At 43.8% G+C, this 19,086-nt stretch overlaps 1 long non-coding RNA gene across 1 annotated transcript in view; it reads right to left on the reverse strand.

Moving 5' to 3' along the window:
* Positions 1-1,719: 1,719 nt before the first annotated feature.
* The window catches only part of LOC137371407 (uncharacterized), a 44,962-nt gene continuing 27,595 nt past the window's right edge, over positions 1,720-19,086 (reverse strand). Inside the window, exon 3 of the long non-coding RNA XR_010975215.1 lies at positions 1,720-1,796. This is a non-coding gene — a long non-coding RNA (uncharacterized lncRNA). The remainder of the gene's footprint in view (positions 1,797-19,086) is intronic.

A 19,086-nucleotide genomic window follows, 5' to 3' on the forward strand; every position in this document is an offset into this window, starting at 1 on the left:
CTTTTCCTGTGTGACCTTAACATGTTTCTGTTTAAGGGGGGTGAGCCGCACAAAAGGCAACTCATCATCCGAATCACTTTGATCACTGGAGGATTCAGATTCCTCTATACCGGCTTCGTGCCTTTGTGTTTTCTGTAATTTTTTTTGTAATGAGTCCAAGTTCGGATACAAGTGGGGTGGTGGAGGAGGTCCGCGGGGTCCTGGTCCCTTCGGTTGGGTCGCCTGTTCTTCCCGTAATTGTTTCTTAAGTTCTTTTAATTCGGTTTCTAACTTTTCCGATTTAAGTTTCTCCTTCCTCAGTTGTTCGCAAACTGCCTTCAATTGGTCCTTCGCACTGGTCAGGTCGCGGTCGCATTGAGTTTGTTGGATAATTTCATTACGCTGTTGGATCTGTCCCATTATGGCTAAGGACCATTGGGTTCCTCTTTTATCCTTTAAACGGGTCGTTTTTCCCCAAGCCCTCTTTATATCTTCCAGGGACCACTGTCCCTTGGAGGCACCATATTTCTATTCAATTTCAGTACAGGTTTTAGCCAAATTAAACTGTTCTATATATCCTTTTAACTGCCGAGGCATTCCATCTTTGGAAACGCCTGGCGGGGCCTGCCTGCCTTTGACGGTAGTTGGTAACTGTAGGTTGCCTTCGTCGATCATTGTATCGATTCGAGTAGGGAGGGGCTCTCGAGCTGTGGGGCTTCTTCTACTGATGCCGTGGAGCTTTTCAGCCGGGCTGGTGTATTCCCATTGAACACCGCTGATTTAGACGTCTATAAAGGGGGTCTCGAGCCTCGGGATCGCGTGGTGGTGAACCGAAATCAGACAACGGTTGAGGGCTTTTTAAAGTAAAAAGGAGTCCTTACCTCCGGGGGCGCCGATATAGGTCCGATATCTAGGGCTTCGGTTTTAATCCTCCAGCGATCCTGCCGACTACGCCAAGTTGTTGGATTCCATCGATTACAAAGACAGACGAAGTCTGACCGTAACTTTTAGGAATTTTATTGCAGTATATGCTTGTTACATTGCAAAGTTACAAAAGAAACAAAAAGCAAAACAAAAGAACAAAGTAAAAGAAAGAAACAAGAGAAACGAACAAAGAACCAGTGCTCACCACAGCAAGCCTTTCTGATAGTTATTCAAACAAACTAGTAAGGGCCCCCTCCCCCTGTTTGAGTGGTTTGCAGACTTCTGCAATTTCTTGTTGTCAGAGCCTGATTGGTGAACTCGTTAGACTGACCATCAACAATGGGTGGCTAATAAGCTATCTGCAGCTGTCCTGTTAGCTTCTGCTTGTTATTGTTACAAATTGGCTCCACAGCTTCACAGTTAGTCTGTTAGCTGATGAGCTTACTTTTAATCTGTTCCCACACTTGCCTTGACATGATATTTCACCGTATTTGATCATCTCTGATTACCCTTATCCATATACAGTCGGACACAAAAGTCCGAGTGTATCAAGCCTGTGTCCTCAGTACCTTGCTCTACGGCAGCGAGGCCTGGACAATGTATGTCAGCCAAGAGCGACGTCTCAATTCATTCCATCTTCGCTGCCTCTGGAGAATTCTTGGCATCAGGTGGCAGGACTGCATCTCCAACACAGAAGTCCTCGAGGCGGCCAACATCCCCAGCTTATACACACTACTGAGTCAGCGGTGCTTGAGATGGCTTGGCCATGTGAGCCGCATGGAAGATGGCAGGATCCCCAAGGACACATTGTACAGCGAGCTCGCCACTGGTATCAGACCTACCGGCCGTCCATGTCTCCGTTTTAAAGACGTCTGCAAACGCGACATGAAGTCCTGTAACATTGATCACAAAACGAGGGAGTCAGTTGCCAGCGATCGCCAGAGCTGGCGGGCAGCCATAAAGGCGGGGCTAAAGTGTGGCGAGTCGAAGAGACTTAGCAGTTGGCAGGAAAAAAGACAGAAGCACAAGGGGAGAGCCAACTGTGTAACAGCCCCGACAACCAATTTTTTCTGCAGCACCTGTGGAAGAGTCTGTCACTCTAGTATTGGCCTTTATAGCCACTCCAGGCGCTGCTCCACAAACCACTGACCACCTCCAGGCGCTTACCCATTGTCTCCCGAGACAAGGAGGCCAAAGAAGAAGATATACAGTCTATTGTTCAGTCATATAATTAAACAATAATAACTTCCCACATTGCATTAGTTATGTTAGCTAATTTAAATTAATTGGTTTTCGCACACAAGTCATAATTATTAGGAATAGACAAAACTTGGAAGCATTGTGAACTGTGAGGAGGATAGTGTAGAACTTCAAAAGGACATAGACAAGTTGGTGGAATGGTGGACAAGTGGCAGATGAAGTTCAATATGTGAGGAGAAATGTGAAGTGATTCATTTTGGTAGGAAGAACATGGAGAGACAATATAAGATAAAGGTGTAAGAGTAGAAGGACTTGGGACCTGACATAGAACAATAGATTATGTGCATAAGTCATTGGAGGTGGCAGAATAGGTTGAGAGAGCAGTTAATAAAGTATACCAGTATCCTGGGCTTTATTAATAGGGGCATAATGTACAAGAGCAAGGAGGTTATGTTGAACTTGTATAAGGCACTAGTTCGGCCTCAGCTGGAGTACTGCGTCCAGTTCTGGGCACCGCACTTCTGGAAAGATGTGAAGGCATTGGAGAGAGTACATTGATCTTTATGTCGTCATTGTCGACAGGAATAGTGCCGGAAGACTGGAGGATAGCAAATGTTGTCCCCTTGTTCAAGAAGGGGAGTAGAGACAGCCCTGGTAATTATAGACCTGTGAGCCTTACTTCGGTTGTGGGTAAAATGTTGGAAAAGGTTATAAGAGACAGGATTTATAATCATCTTGAAAAGAATAAGTTCATTAGCGATAGTCAGCACGGTTTTGTGACGGGTAGGTCGTGCCTCACAAACCTTATTGAGTTTTTCGAGAAGGTGACCAAACAGGTGGATGAGGGTAAAACAGTGGATGTGGTGTATATGTATTTCAGTAAGGCGTTTGATAAGGTTCCCCATGGTAGGCTATTGCAGAAAATACGGAAGTATGGGGTTGAAGGTGATTTAGAGCTTTGGATCAGAAATTGGCTAGCTGAAAGAAGACAGAGGGTGGTGGTTGATGGCAAATGTTCATCCTGGAGTTTAGTTACTAGTGGTGTACCGCAAGGATCTGTTTTGGGGCCAAAGCTGTTTGTCATTTTTATAAATGACCTGGAAGAGGGTGTAGAAGGGTGGGTTAGTAAATTTGCGGATGACACTAAGGTAGGCGGAGTTGTGGATAGTGCCGAAGGATGTTGTAGGGTACAGAGGGACATAGATAGGCTGCAGAGCTGGGCTGAGAGATGGCAAATGGAGTTTAATGCGGAAAAGTGCGAGGTGATTCACTTCGGAAGGAGTAACAGGAATGCAGAGTACTGAGCTAATGGGAAGATTCTTGGTAGTGTAGATGAACAGAGAGATCTTGGTGTCCAGGTGCATAAATCCCTGAAAGTTCCTACCCAGGCTAATAGGGCTGTTAAGAAGGCATATGGTGTGTTAGATTTTATTAGTAGGGGGATCGAGTTTCGGAGCCACGAGGTCATGCTGCAGCTGTACAAAACTCTGGTGAGACCGCACCTGGAGTATTGCGTGCAGTTCTGGTCACCGCATTATAGGAAGGATGTGCAAACTATGGAAAGGGTGCAGAGGAGATTTACTAGGATGTTGCCTGGTATGGAGGGAAGGTCTTACGAGGAAAGGCTGAGGGACTTGAGGTTGTTTTCGTTGGAGAGAAGGAGGAGGAGAGGTGACTTAATAGAGACATATAAGATAATCAGAGGGTTGGATAGGGTGGATAGTGAGAGTCTTTTTCCTCGGATGGTGATGGCAAACACGAGGGGACATAGCTTTAAGTTGAGGGGTGATAGATATAGGACAGATGTCAGAGGTAGTTTCTTTACTCAGAGAGTAGTAGGGGCGTGGAACGCCCTGCCTGCAACAGTAGTAGACTCGCCAACTTTAAGGGCATTTAAGTGGTCATTGGATAGACATATGGATGAAAATGGAATAGTGTAGGTCAGATGGTTTCACAGGTCGGCGCAACATCGAGGGCCGAAGGGCCTGTACTGCGCTGTAATGTTCTAATTCTAATTCTAATTCTAAAAAAAAAAATTCACCAGAACGGTTCCAGAGATGAGGAACTTCAGTTATGAAGATAGATTGGAGAAGTTGGGACTGTTTTCCTTGGAGAAGAGAAGGCTGAGAGGAGATTGATAGAGGTATACAAAATCATGAGGGGTCTGGACAGAGTGGAAAGGGAAAATCTGTTCCCACTCCTGAAAGGATCTAGAAAGAGAGGGCACAGATTTAACAAGATTGGCAAAAGAAGCGACATGAGGAAAAATCTCTTCACGGAGCGAGTGGTTAGGATCTGGAATGCACTGTCTGAGAGTGTGGTGGAGGCAGCTTCAATTGAGGCCTTCAAAAGGGAATTAGACTGTTATCTGAAAAGGAAGAATGCGCAGGGTTATTATGGGGAGAAGGCGGGGCAATGATATTAGGTGAATTGCTCATTTGGAGAGCAGGTGCAGACACGATGGGCCGAATGGCCTCCTGTGCTGTAAGAGTTCTGTGATTCTGTAGACTGATCTTCAATTAATATTGATTCAACCATTTATTCACATGATTAACTGGGATTCTGTTCCACGTCTCCACCACTGTGGGGAAAAGAATTTCTGGTGATACTTGTAGTTAGGTTTTAACAGTATAGTTAGAATGACAATACTAAAACAGGCAGCACAGTAAAAACTCTGAGGATCAAATCAAGTTGCAAAAGAATAATACAATGATAGAATGGACAAAGTAGAATATGAAATTCAGTGTGAGTCAAAGGTGGTACATTTTGGTAACCATTAAAAGTAATTATACTTTGAAATGGGAAAATTGGATAATGTGGAAAAACAGATTTGGGGGTTCAGGTTCACAAGACATTAAAAGCATCACCACAAGTTGATAAGATATCAAGTAATGGAATACTGGGATTTATGGCAAGAGGTATAGAATATAAAAGCCAAGGTGTAGTGGTGAATCTACATAAAACTTAAGACCAAAGTGGGAATACTGTCAGCTCTACACTACAGGAAGGATGTTGAGGCAATAAAACATAGCATTTTTACTACCATGATGCCCTGTATAAGGAAGTGCAATAAAAAACTTAAATGGAGCTGTTTTTGTTAAAACAGATGCTATTAAGGGGTGAGTTGATAAATGTGTTTAAATGGTGAAGGAATGGGTAGATAGAAACAGACTTTTTAGTGACTGAGAGTTTAGAATCAGGGGACATAGATACAGAGCAGGAGGAACTTTATTAATTCAGAGGGTTGAGAAGCTGTGGAATGAACTACCACATTGAAGAGACCGTGTCAACATTTAACAGTAGGTTTGAAAGTTGGTTGAAAGAAAAATAAATAAAGGGATATAGGAACAGAATGAAAAAAGTCATAGGAAGATAAACCCCAACACAACCAATTTCAGTGTTGTAATTACTATTAAAAGAGAGCATTTCCTCAATACTGAAGTGTCCGCTCAGATTATATAGTCAGCTCCTGGAGGGGGCCTTAAACATGCAACCTTCATGGAGGTGAGAATATTTTCAGCTGATCTAGGTAACAGTAGTCTATTACTGTATGTTTCCTCACACGGTGACAACTCTCCAGTTTTTGACCAGATAATCCAGCACATTTTTTAAATCTAAACTAAAAAAAAACTTTTAAAATATTGGCAGAAGCCTGTGGGATATTGCTGCCTAATTCTAACAATTCTGAGAAAACATCCTTAACTTTTAATTTGTTTCCTGGGGATTGGAGGACAAGAGGATGGGTCTGGGTGGGGGAGGTAGATTGAGGCTCAGTCATTGAGTATATTCAAGACTGAGGTCGATACATTTTTGGGTATTAAGGGAATTAAGGGATATGGGGGATAGTGTGGGAAGGTGGAGTTAGTCATAGAGTCGTACAGCATAGAAACAGGCCCTTTGGCCCACTGCGTCCATGCCGACCATAATGCCTATCTATACTAATCCCACCTGCCTGCATTAATTCCATATCTCTCTATGCCTTGCTCATTCAAGTACCTGTCCAGATGCCTCTTAAATGTTGCTACCATTCCTGCCTCCACCATCTCCTCAGGCAGATCATTCCAGATACCCTCTATTCTTTGTGTGAAAAATTTACCCCTTTGATCCCCTTTAAGCCTCCTCCCCCTCACCTTAAATCTCTGCCCTCTAGTTTTAGTCACCCCTACCATGGGAAACAGACTCTGGCTATCTACCCTATCTATGCCTCTCATAATTTTATATACCTCTATCATGTCCCCTCTCAGCCTCCTTCACTCCAGGGAAAACAGACCCAGCCTATCCAATCTCTCTTTATAAACTCAAGCCCTCCAAACCAGACAACATTCTTGTGAATCTTTTTTGCACCCTCTCTAGCTTAATCACATCTTTCCTGTAGTGCGGCGACCAGAACTGCACACAGTACTCCAAATGCGGCCTAACCAACGTTATGTACAACTGTAACATGACGTCCCAACTCTTGTACTCATTGCCTTGGCCGATGAAGGCAAGCATGACATACGCCTTCTTCACCACCCTGTCTACCTGTGTTGCCACTTTCAGGGAACTATGTACTTGCACCTCAAGGTCTCTCTGCTCGGGGTCCTGCCATTCACTGTATATGTCCTGCCCTGGTTTAACTTCCCAAAATGCATCACTTCGCACTTGTCTGCATTAAATTCCATTTGCTAATCCCCTGCCCACTTTCCCAGTTGATCTATATCCTGTTGTAACCTTAGACAACCTTCTTCACTGTCCACTATACCACCAATTTTGGTGTCATCTGCAGACTTACTAATCATGCCCCCTACATTCACATCCAAGTCATTAATATATATGTCAAACAACAGGGCCCAGCACCGATCCTTGTGGCACACCACTGGTCACCAGCCTCCAATTTGAAAAACAACCCTCCACTACCACCCTCTGCCTCCTATCACCAAGCCAATTGGCTAGCTCACCTTGGATCCCATGTGTTCGAACCTTCTGGAGCAGCCTACCATGCAGGACATTGTCAAAGGCCTTGCTAAGGTCCACGTAGACAATGTCCATCGCCCTGCCCTCGTCAAACCTCTTGGTCACCTCCTCGAAAAACTCAAACAAATTCATGAGGCATGATTTCCCACGCACAAAGCCATGCTGACTATCCCGAATCAGACCTTGCCTTTCCAAATGCATATAAATCCTGTCTCTCAGAGTCCCTTGCAATAACTTTCCCATCACTGATGTAAGGCTCACCGGCCTGTGGTTCCCTGGCTTATCCCTGCTGCCCTTCTGAAATAAAGGCACAACATTAGCTATCCTCCAGTCTTCCGGTACCTCGCCCATGGCTAACGATGATACAAAAATCTCTGCCAGGGCCTCAGCAATCTCCTCCCTTGCTTCCCATAGCATCCTAGGATACACCTGGTCAGGCCCTGGGGATTTATCCACCTTAATGTGCTTCAAAACCTCCAACACCTCCTCCTTTGTAATGTTGATATGCTCCAGGATAGTGCTGTTCCCTCCCTTGAACTCACTAGTTTCCATGACCTTCTCCGCTGTAAATACAGACGGGAAGTATTCATTTAAGACCTCGCCCATTTTTCCCATGGCTCCACACATAGATTACCACACTGATCCTTAAGGGGACCTACTCTCTCCCTAGCTACCCTTTTACTCTTACTATACTTATAGAATCTTTTAGGATTCTCCTTTATCTTATCTGCCAGGGAAATCTCATGGCCCCTTTTTGCCCTCCTAATTTCCTTCTTAAGTGTACTCCTACATCCCCTATACTCCTCGAGGGACTCGCTTGATCCCAGCTGCCTATACCTGACATATGCCTCCTTCTTTGTCCTGACCAGACCCTCAATATCCCTCGTCAACCAAGGTTCCCTAAACTTGTCAGCCTTGCCCTTCCATCTAACAGGAACATGCTGGCCCTGAACTCTTCCTATCTCACTTTTCAAAGCCTCCCACTTGCCAGACGTCCCTTTACCTGTAAACAGCCTTTCCCATTCAACTTTTGAGAGTTCCTGTCTAATGCCATCAAAATTAGCCTTCCCCCAATTTAGGACTTCAACCTGAGGACCAGTCCTATCCTTTTCCATAACTATCTTGAAGCTAACAGAGTTATGGTCACTGGTCCCAAAGAGCTCCCCCACTGACACATCAACCACCTGCCCAGCCTCATTTCCTAAGAGGGGGTCGAGTGTAGCCCCTTCTCTAGTAGGGCCATCCACATACTGCTTCAGAAAACTATCCTGGACACATTTAACAAATTCTTCTCCATCTGATCCCTTAGCACTAAGGCAGTCCCAGTCAATATTAGGGAAGTTAAAATCACCTACTATTACAACCCTATAATTCCTACACCTATCTGTGATTTCTCTACCTCTATGCTCCTCCAATTCCCTCTGACTATTGGGGGGCCTATAGTATAATCCCATCAAAGTGATCACTCCATTTTATTTCTAAGTTCTACCCATATGGCCTCGCTGGACGTTCCCCCTTGGATATCCTGTCTAAGTACTGCCATGATGTCCTCGCTAATCAATAGTGCAACTCCCCCTCCTCTCTTACCTCCACCTCTGTCAAGCCGGAAGCATCGGTACCCCGGAACATTGAGCTGCCAGTCCTGCCCATCCCTCAACCACGTTTCCGTAATCGCTATAATATCACAATCCCATGTACCGATCCATGCTCTGAGATCATCTGCCTTACCTGTAAGGCTTCTTGCATTAAAGTAAATGCAGTTTAACCTACCAGATCTTCCTTGCTCCCTGTCCTGCCCCTGCCCGGCCTGACTACTGGACTTGATTGCTTTAACCTCTACGTTTACCTCAACTATCTCAGCGGAGAGACTACTACTTTGGGTCCCACCCACCTGCAAGACTAGTTTAAACCCTCCCGAGTAGTACTAGCAAACCTCCCCGCAAGGATATTGGTCCCCTTCCAGTTCAGATGCAACCCGTCCTTCTTGTACAGGTCACCTCTGCACCAGAAGAGATCCCAATGATTCGAGTTGAAGTGGAAGATAAGCTATGATCTTATTGAATGGTGGAGCAGGCTTGATGGGCCAAAGGGCCTACTCCAGCTCCAACTTCTTATGTTCTAAGGTGGGAGAAAAGGGGACTGCAGAGCTGAGAACAGCAGCAATATGTGGGAGTGGCACTGGAAGGAGCAGCCAGTGAAGGGGTGAGTGAAACCTAGGAAGTTTACCATAGGTAAACAGTGAAAGGTTGTTTTTACTGGTGAGTGAGTGGGGAACATGGAAATGGAGATTGAGGATTCTTGCAGGAAAGGAGAAAGATGATTATTGAACTGGGGCCTATTAAACCATGGCATGCTTCACCTCAAATGGCTATTGTGGAATGGGATAACTAGTTGAAGAGGGGGTGGGGAATGGAGTTACAGCAGAGAGTTCAGTAATTTCTACCATTCTATTAAAATTCTCCTTTATTGTGTCTGAACCCAGGGAGTGGCTTAGAAATGTTGGTGGTGAACTGAGTTTAGGATGATGTGATCTGTGAGAAGTGTCCCAAACACTGAGCTCACTGTCCTTTGTGTGATCTCTTGATTTGGTTCAGGTCAGTCTGTGCCAGCTGGTTGTTGATGTATGAAGTCCAAGAACAGATTGGTACTGACTGAGGCTCCCAGTTCAGAGTGGTCACATTCACTCAAAACCTAAGTCTAAATCAGAATTCAAGGAGCTGAGAGAGAGATGAGGCTTGTTAAAAGTGGCATCAACTGAGGAGCCTGACCACACTTTGTGCACTGCAGCAGTTTCTGGTTGCAGTTCTGGATGCATATCAGCAGATTCAAAATAGAAAAGTCCCCCAGTTTGGATCAAATGTATCCAAGGTTCTGGAGAGAAGTAAATGTTGAAATTGCAGAGGCTCTGGCCACAATCTTTCAATCCTCCTTCGATATGGAAGTGTTACCAGAAGACTGGAGGATTGCAAATGTTACGTTGCTGTTTGAAAAAAAAGGGGTGAGGGATAAATATGGCAACTACAGGTCACTCAGCTTAACATCGATGGTGGGGAAACTTTCAGAGAATATAATCTGGAACAAAATTAATTACCATTAGGAAAATATGGGCTAATAAGTGAAAGTCAGGACGGATTTCTTAAAGACAAGTTGTGATACTAGCTTTATTGAGTTCTTTGATGAACTAACACACAGAGTTGATGTGTACATGGACTTTCAAAGGGCATTTGACACAGTACCACAATATAGACTTGTTAGCAAAATTGAAGTCCATGGGATTAAAGGGAGGCAGTATGGATATGAAATTGGTTAAGGGACAGAAAGCAGACTGTAGTGGTGAATAGTTAGTTTTCAGGCTGCAGGGAAGTATGCAGTGGTGTTCCCCCTAAGTTCGATATCAGGAACACTTTTTTCATATTCATAACCTCGGAATACAGGGCATGATTTCAAAGTTTGCAGATGTCAAAAAACTCGGAAATGCAGGAAACTGAGGAAGACAGTAACAACTTTATAGGAATATAGTCTCGGGTTTGAGATCCTGATTCTCAAATGCTCTCTTCCTCAGTCAGTTGAAGGCAGAGTTGGCACATTGGAGGCGATGATGATCCTCGTCATCTCTGCCTTCACCGAAAGGAGGCTCCCAAGGCATGGAAAATGGTCCACATTTTCCAGAATCTCGCGATTGATCTTGATTGATGGGGGAAGGTGTTGTGCTGTGGGAGTTGGTTGAAAGAGGACCTTCAGTTTCTGAGTTTACTGAAAGACCCATCATGCTTTACTGGGGTAGCAGTGATCCCTATGCTCCTATAATGCTTTGGAGATCTGGACAACCTACAGCAGGCACCTCAAAGAGATCCTCCAAATCCAGTGCCAAGGAAGGAGGTCCAGCAGTGTCCTCTCTGAAGCTAACCTGCCCAGCATTGGGGTGCTAATCACCCAAAACCAGTTCCATTGGGTGGGACATGTCATTTGCATGCCTGACACCAGACTACCAAAGCAGCTATTCTACTCAGAACTTGGTCACAGCAGGAGACTTGCAGGAGGACAGCAGAAATGCTTTAGAGATGTCCTCAAAGCATCCCTGAAGAGATCAAACATCGTGGGAGTCCCTGGCTCATGGCTTTCCTAGATGGAGAAACCTCATTCCGGAAGGCATCGTACACCTCGAGGGACGTCAGGAACATGCAGAGGTGAAGGTGAGACATCAAAGGGAGCGCACAAACCTACAAAATACTCATCTACCTGACCCTTCAAGGACTACCTGCCCCACATGGGCCAGAATCTGCAAAATCACGCACTGATTCTAGCCATCTCCGAACTCATCGAACCGAAGTAGAAGCAAGTTATCCTCAGTCTCAAGGGACTGTCTAAGAGGAGAAGAAGGAATATAGGAACAGGAGTAGGTCGTTTAGCCCCTCGAGCCTGTTCTGCCATTCAATGAGATTATGGGTGATATGTGACCTAATTCCACATGCCCACTTTGCTCCATATTCCTCTAATTACTTAGGTTAACAAAAATCTATCAGTCTCAGATTTAAAATTAACAACTGATCTAGCATCAGTTGCCCTTTGGAGAAGAGAGATCCAAACTTCTACCACCCTTTGTGTGTAGGGAAGTGTTTCCTAATTTCACTCCTGAAAGGTTTGGCTCTAAAGTTTAGACAGTGCCTCATCGTCCTACACTCCCAAACCAATGGAAATTGTTTCTCTTTATCTGCCCTATCTGCTCCCTTTAATATATTGAAAACTTCAATCAAATCATCCCTTAACCTTGTAAATTATAGGGAATATAACCCTACTTTGTGTAATGTCTTCTTGTAATTTAAACCTTGGAGTCCAGATATCATTATGGTAATGCTGCGCTGCACTTCCTCCAAGGCCAATATACCCTTCCAAAGGTGTGGTGTGCAGAACTGCTCACAATACACCAGATATGATCTAACCAGGGCCTTGTATAGCGATCCATGACTTCTATACCCTTGTATTCTAGTCTTCTAGATATGAAAGTCATCATTCCGTTAGCCTTTTTGATTATTTTCTGTACCTGTTTATGACATTTTAATCTACTGGGAATCCCTTGGGCCCTCTCTTGGGACACCCAAGTCTTTTTGGACCTCCAATGTTTCTAGCTTTTCACCATTTTAAAAGTACTCTGTTCTATCTTTTTTTGGTCCAAAGTAGATCACTTCACATTTGCCTGCAAATGAAATCCATTTGTCCCAATTTTGCCTATTCACTTAATCTATTACTACCTTTTATATTATTTTATATTGCAATTTTATACTTGCATTTACAGTGGTTACAATACCAAACATCTTTGTGTTATCGAAAAACTTGGATACATGGTTTTCTATCCCATCATCTAAGTCGTCAATAAATACGGTGAGTAGTTGAGGCCCCAACACAGATCCTTGTATAACAACACTAATCACACCCTGCCACTTGGAGTACCTGCCCATTATCCCTACTCGCTATCTCTTGTCACGTAGCCTATTTTCTAACCAGGTCAATAATTTGCCTTCAATTCCATGAACTTCAACTTTATATGACAGTGTCTTATGAGGGACTTTATAAAATGCCTTCTGGAAGTCCATATAAATAACATCCATAGACATTCCCCTGTTCACCTCTTCAAAAAATTCAATCTGGTGCTTCAGGCGTGACCCACCCTTTGCAAATCTATGCTGGTTATCTCGGATCAGCTGAAAGTTTAATGTCTTCAGTCACTCTATCCTTAATTATAGACGAGTAATTTCCTGACAACAGTGTTAGGCTAACTGGTCTAAAATTCCCTGGTTTCCTTTTCTCACATTTCTTAAGTAGAGTGGCATGCGCAAATTTCGAATCCAAAGGAGTAGTTTCTGAATTGAACTTTGGAAGAGCATACGGCATCTGCAACATTCTCAGCTACTTTAAAACCTTGGAATTGAAACCTTTTAATCCTGGGGATTTGTCACTTTTTTAGTGCCAATATTTTCTTAATTACTGTTATTTTGTTCACGTTAATTTTGGTGACTTCCTATCCTGATTCAATATTGGTTTCCTTGGAACATCCGACATGTTCCTCTACTGTGAATTAGTGCTTTGCGTTAGTATTTAATGTACCCACCATTTCCTTATTCTCATTGGCAATATCACCATTATCAGTTTACAAGGGGCCCAACATTGCTCCTGACCATTCTTTTTCCTAATATTATTGAGATTTTGTTTGTGTTGATTTTGATATCCTTACAAGTTTCTTTTCATACTCCCTTTTTGTATTTCTTACTGTTTGTTTTGCCACCCTTTGCCATTCTTTGTATGCTTCCCATTTGCCAGGATCTGTGCTTTTTTATGTTTTTGTATGCTTTTCTTTCAGTTTTATGTTGTCTCTTATCTCTTTATTTGTCCATCGCTTTTTTTTGAACATCTCCCATTGATCTTATGTTTTTTTTACCCATTAGCAAATATGTGCAATTTACTGTGGAAAGTCTGTCTCATCCCATTGAAGTCAGCCTTGCCTAAATCTAGAATCATAGTAACTGTTTCACGTTTTTCCCTTTCAAACATTATGTTGAATTCGATCATATTATGATTGCTACTAGATACATTTTCACACACTGTTAGGCCGTTAACTAAATCTGGTTCATTACTCATTACTAAATCTAAAATGGCCTGTCCGCTTGTTCTCTTGTTGGTTCTAGGACATACTACTGCTGAAAAATATCCTAAACACATGCAAGAAACTCACTACATATCTGACATGCCAGTCTGTTTATCCCAATCGATATGAAAATTAAAAATCCCCCATTAAAACCATTCTGTCTTTGTCACATGCTTGTCTAATCTCTGCTTTTATACAATTTGCCACTTCACAGCGATTACCAGGGGGCCTGTACACAACTTCGACCAGTCTTAAATCCTTTTCTGTCTCTTAATTCTACCCATAAAGTCTCCACGGCCTGCTTGCCTCTTGTTATATCCTCTCTTATGAGTGAAGCAATTTCATACTAATCACTAAGGCTACTCCTCCTCCTCTACCATTTGTACGAACATATGAATTAGGAGCAGCAGTAGGCCACTCGGCCCTTCAAGCCTTCTCTGGCATTCAATAAGTTCATGGCTGAACTGATTACTTCACATTTCCATCTACCCCCAATAACCTTCCACCTCCTTGCTTATCAAGAATCTATCTGCCTCTGCCTTAAAAATATTCAAAGACTCTGCTCCCACTGCCTTTTGAGGAACAAAATTCCAAAGAATCATGACCCTCTGAGAGAAAGAAATTCTCCTCATCTCTGTCTTAAATGGACGACCCCTTATTTTTAAACAGGTGACCCCGAGTTCTAGATTCTCCCACAAGGGGAAACATCCTTTCTACATCCACCCTGTCAAGACCCCTCAGGATCTTTTATGTTTCAAACAAGTCACCTCTTACTCTTCTAAATTCCAGCGGCTACAAGCCTGGCCTGTCCAATCTTTCCTCATAAGACAGCCTGCCCATTCCAGGTATTAGTCTAGTAAACCTTCTCTTACTACCTCCAATGCATTTACATCCTTCCTTAAATAAGGAGACCAGGACTGTGCACAGTACTCCAGATGTGGTCTCACCAATGCCTTGGATTACTGAAGCATAACCTCTCTACTTTTGTATTCAATTCCCCTCGCGATAAACGATAACATTCTATTAGTTTTCCGAATTACGTGCTGTACCTGCATACGAACCTTTTCCGATTCACGCACTAGGACACCCAGATCCCTCTGCATTTCAGAGCTCTGCAATCTCTCACCATTTAGATAATATGCTTCTTTTTAATTCTTCCTGCTGAAGTGGACAATTTCCCACTTTCCCACGTTATACTCCATTTGCCAGATCTTTGCCCACTCACTAAACCTATTTATATCCCTTTGTAGCCCCCTTATGTCCTCTTCACAAGTTACTTTCCTACCTATCTTTGTGTCATCAGCAAATTTAGCAACCATACCTTTAGTCCCTTCATCTAAGTTGTTTACATAAATTGTAAAAAGTTGAGGCCCCAGCACAGATCCCTGTGGCACACCACACGTTACATCTTGCCAACCAGAAAATAACCCATTTATGCCTACTCTCTGTTTCCTGTTAGCTAGCCAATCTTCTATCCATGCCAATATGTTACCCCCTACACCATGAGCTTTTATTTTCTGCAATAACCTTTGATGTGGCACCTTATCAAATGCCTTCTGGAAATCTAAGTATAATACATCCACCGATTCCCCTTTATCCACAGCACATGTAACTCCCTCAAAGAACTCCAATAAATAGGTTAAACATGATTTCTCTTTCACAAAACCATGTTAACTCTGCCTGATTACCCTGAATTTTTCTAAATGCCCTGCTATAACATCTTTAATAATAGCTTCTAACATTTTCCCTAAGAGAGATGTTAAGCTAACTGGCCTGTAGTTTCCTGCTTTCTGTCTCCCTCCCTTTTTGAATAAAGGAGTTACATTCGCTATTTTCCAATCTAATGGAACCTTCCCTGAATCTAGGGAATTTTGGAAAATTTAAACTAACGCATCAACTATCTCACTAACCACTTCTTTTAACACCCTAGGATGAAGTCCATCAGGACCCAGGGACTTGTCAGCCCGTAGCTCCAACAATTTGTTCAGTACCACTTCCCTGGTGATTGTAATTTTCTTGAGTTCCTCCCTCCCTTCCATTTCCTGGCTTACAGCTAATTCAGGGATGTTACATGTATCCTCAATAGTGACGACCAATGCTAAATATCTGTTCAATTCATCTGCCATCTCCTTATTATTCATTATTAATTCCCCAGATTCACTTTCTTTTGGACCAACGCTCACTTTATAAACTCTTCTTTTTTAAATATCTAAAGTATCTCTCATACTCTAATTTTACCTTCCTTCTCAATCTTTGTCATTCTTTGCTGTTTTTTATATTCTGTCCAATCTTCTGACCTGCCTCCTATCTTTGCACAATTTTAGGCTTTTTCTTTAAGTTTGGTACTATCTTTAACTGTTTTAGTTAACCAGGGATGGCGGGTCCCACCCTTGGAATTTTTCTTTCTCGTTGAAATGTATCTATTCTGTGTATTCTGAAATATCCCCTTAAATGTCTGCCACTGCATCTCTATTGACCTATCCCTTAACGTGATTTGCCAGTTCACTTTAGCTAGCTCTGCTTTCATGCCCTCATAATTGCCCTTATTTAAGTTTAAAATACAAGTCTTGGACCCACTCTTTTCTCCCTCAAACTGAATGTAAAATTCAATCATATTACGATCGCTGCTACCTAGGGGCACCTTAACTGAGGTCATTAATTAATCCTATCTCATTGCACAATAGCAGGTCTCATATAGCCTGCTGTCTGGTTGGCTCCAGAGTGTATTGTTCCAAGAAATTATCCCGAAAACATTCTCTTCTTCTTCTTTCTTTGGCCTCCTTATCTCGAGAGACAATGGGTAAGCGCCTGGAGGTGGTCAGTGGTGTGTGGAGCAGCACCTGGAGTGGCTATAAAGGCCAATACTAGAGTGACAGGCTCTTCCACAGGTGCTGCAGAAAAATGTGTTTGTCGGGGCTGTTACACAGTTGGCTCTCCCCTTGCACTTCTGTCTTTTTTCCTGCCAACTGCTAAGTCTCTTCGACTCGCCACACTTTAGCCCCGCCTTTATGGCTGCCCGCCAGCTCTGGCGAACACTGGTAACTGACTCCCACGACTTGTGATCAATGTCACAGGACTTCATGTCGCGTTTGCAGACGTCTTTAAAGCGGAGATATGGACGGCCAGTGGGTCTGATACCAGTGGCGAGCTCGCTGTACAATGTGTCTTTGGGGAACCTGCCATCTTCCATACGGCTCACATGGCCAAGCCATCTCAAGTGCCGATGACTCAGTAGTGTGTATAAGCTGGGGATGTTGGCCACCTCGAGGACTTCTATGTTGGAGATATGGTCCTGCCACCTGATGCCAAATATTCTCCGGAGGCAGGGAAGATGGAATGAATTGAGACATCGCTCTTGGCTGACATACGTTGTCCAGGCCTCGCTGCCATAGAGCAAGGTACTGAGGACACAGGATTGATACACTCGGACTTTTGTATTCCGTGTCAGTGCGCCATTTTCCCACACTCTCTTGGCCAGTCTGGACATAGCAGTGGAAGCCTTTCCCATGCACTTGTTGATTTCTGCATCTAGAGACAGGTTACTGGTGATAGTTGAGCCTAGGTAGGTGAACTCTTGAACCACTTCCAGAGCGTGGTCGCCAATATTGATGGATGGAGCATTTCTGACGTCCTGTCCCATGATGTTCGTTTTCTTGAGGCTGATGGTTAGGCCAAATTCGTTGCAGGCAGCCGCAAACCTGTCGATGAGACTCTGCAGACACTCTTCAGTGTGAGATGTTAAAGCAGCATCGTCAGCAAAGAGGAGTTCCCTGATGAGGACTTTCCGTACTTTGGACTTCACTCTTAGACGGGCAAGGTTGACCAACCTGCCCCCTGATCTTGTGTGGAGGAAAATTCCTTCTTCTGAAGACTTGAACGCATGTGAGAGCAGCAGGGAGAAAAAAATCCCAAAAAGTGTGGGTGCGAGAACACAGCCCTGTTTCACGCCACTCAGGATAGGAAAGGGGTCTGATGAGGTGCCGCTATGTTGAATTGTGCCTTTCATATTGTCATGGAATGAGGTGATGATACTTAGTAGCTTTGGTGGACATCCACTCTTTTCTAGTAGTCTGAAGAGACCACGTCTGCTTACGAGGTCAAAGACTTTGGTGAGATCAATGAAAGCAATGTAGAGGGGCATCTGTTGTTCGTGGCATTTCTCCTGTATCTGACGAAGGGAGAACAGCATGTCAATGGTCGATCCCTCTGCATGAAAGCCACACTGTGCCTCAGGGTAGACACGCTCGGCCAGCTTCTGGAGCCTGTTTAAAGCGACTCGAGCAAAGACTTTCCCCACTATGCTGAGCAGGGAGATTCCACGGTAGTTGTTGCAGTCACCGCGGTCACCTTTGTTTTAATAGAGGGTGATGATATTGGCATCGCGCATGTCCTGAGGTACTGCTCCCCCGTCCCAGCACAGCCAAAGCAGTTCATGCAGTGCTGAGAGTATAGCAGGCTTGGCACTCTTGATTATTTCAGGGGTAATGCTATCCTTCCCAGGGGCTTTTCCGCTGGCTAGAGAATCAATGGCATCACTGAGTTCCGATTTTGTTGGCTGTATGTCCAGCTCATCCATGACTGGTAGAGGCTGGGCTGCATTGAGCTCAGTGACAACATTCTTCCTGGAGTACAGTTCTAGGTAATGCTCAACCCAGCGGTCCATTTGCTTGCGTTGGTCAGTGATTATGTCCCCTGATTTAGATTTGAGGGGGCCGATCTTCTTGATGGTTGGCCCAAAAGCTCTCATAATGCCATCATACATTCCTCTGATGTTTCCGTTGTCTGAGGCCAGCTGAATATGACTGCATAGGTGTTGCCAGTAGTCATTTGCGCAGCGCCTGGCTGTTCTTTGTGCAGTGCTTCTGGCTGCTTTAAGTGTTACGGCTGTTAACTCGCTGGGGGCTTTCTTGTAGAAAACATTCTATGTACTCCTTATCTAGGCTACCTTTGCCCATCTGATTTTTCAAGTCTATATGTAGGTTAAAATCCCCCATAATTATCGCTGTACCTTTCTGACAAGCTGCCATTATTTCTTCCTTTATACCCCATCCTACAGTGTGGTTAATGTTAGGTGGCCTGTACACCACTCCCACAAGTGACTTCTTGCCTTTATGATTTCTCATCTCTACTCAAACTGCTTCTACATTCTAGTCTCCTGAACTTAGGTCATCCCTCTCTATGGTGCTAATACTATCATTAATTAACAGAGCTACCCCTCCACCTTTTCCTAGCTTCCTGTCCTTCCTAAATACCATGTACCCTTCAATATTCAGGTCCCAATCTATGTTGTCCTGCAGCCATGTCTCTGTAATGGCTATCAGATCGTACTTATTTATTTCTATTTGCGCTCTCAGTTCATCTGTTTTGTTTAGAATGCTACATGCATTCAG

The sequence above is a fragment of the Heterodontus francisci genome, chromosome 6, assembly GCF_036365525.1.
Source record: "Heterodontus francisci isolate sHetFra1 chromosome 6, sHetFra1.hap1, whole genome shotgun sequence".
Classification (NCBI taxonomy): Eukaryota; Metazoa; Chordata; class Chondrichthyes; order Heterodontiformes; family Heterodontidae; genus Heterodontus; species Heterodontus francisci.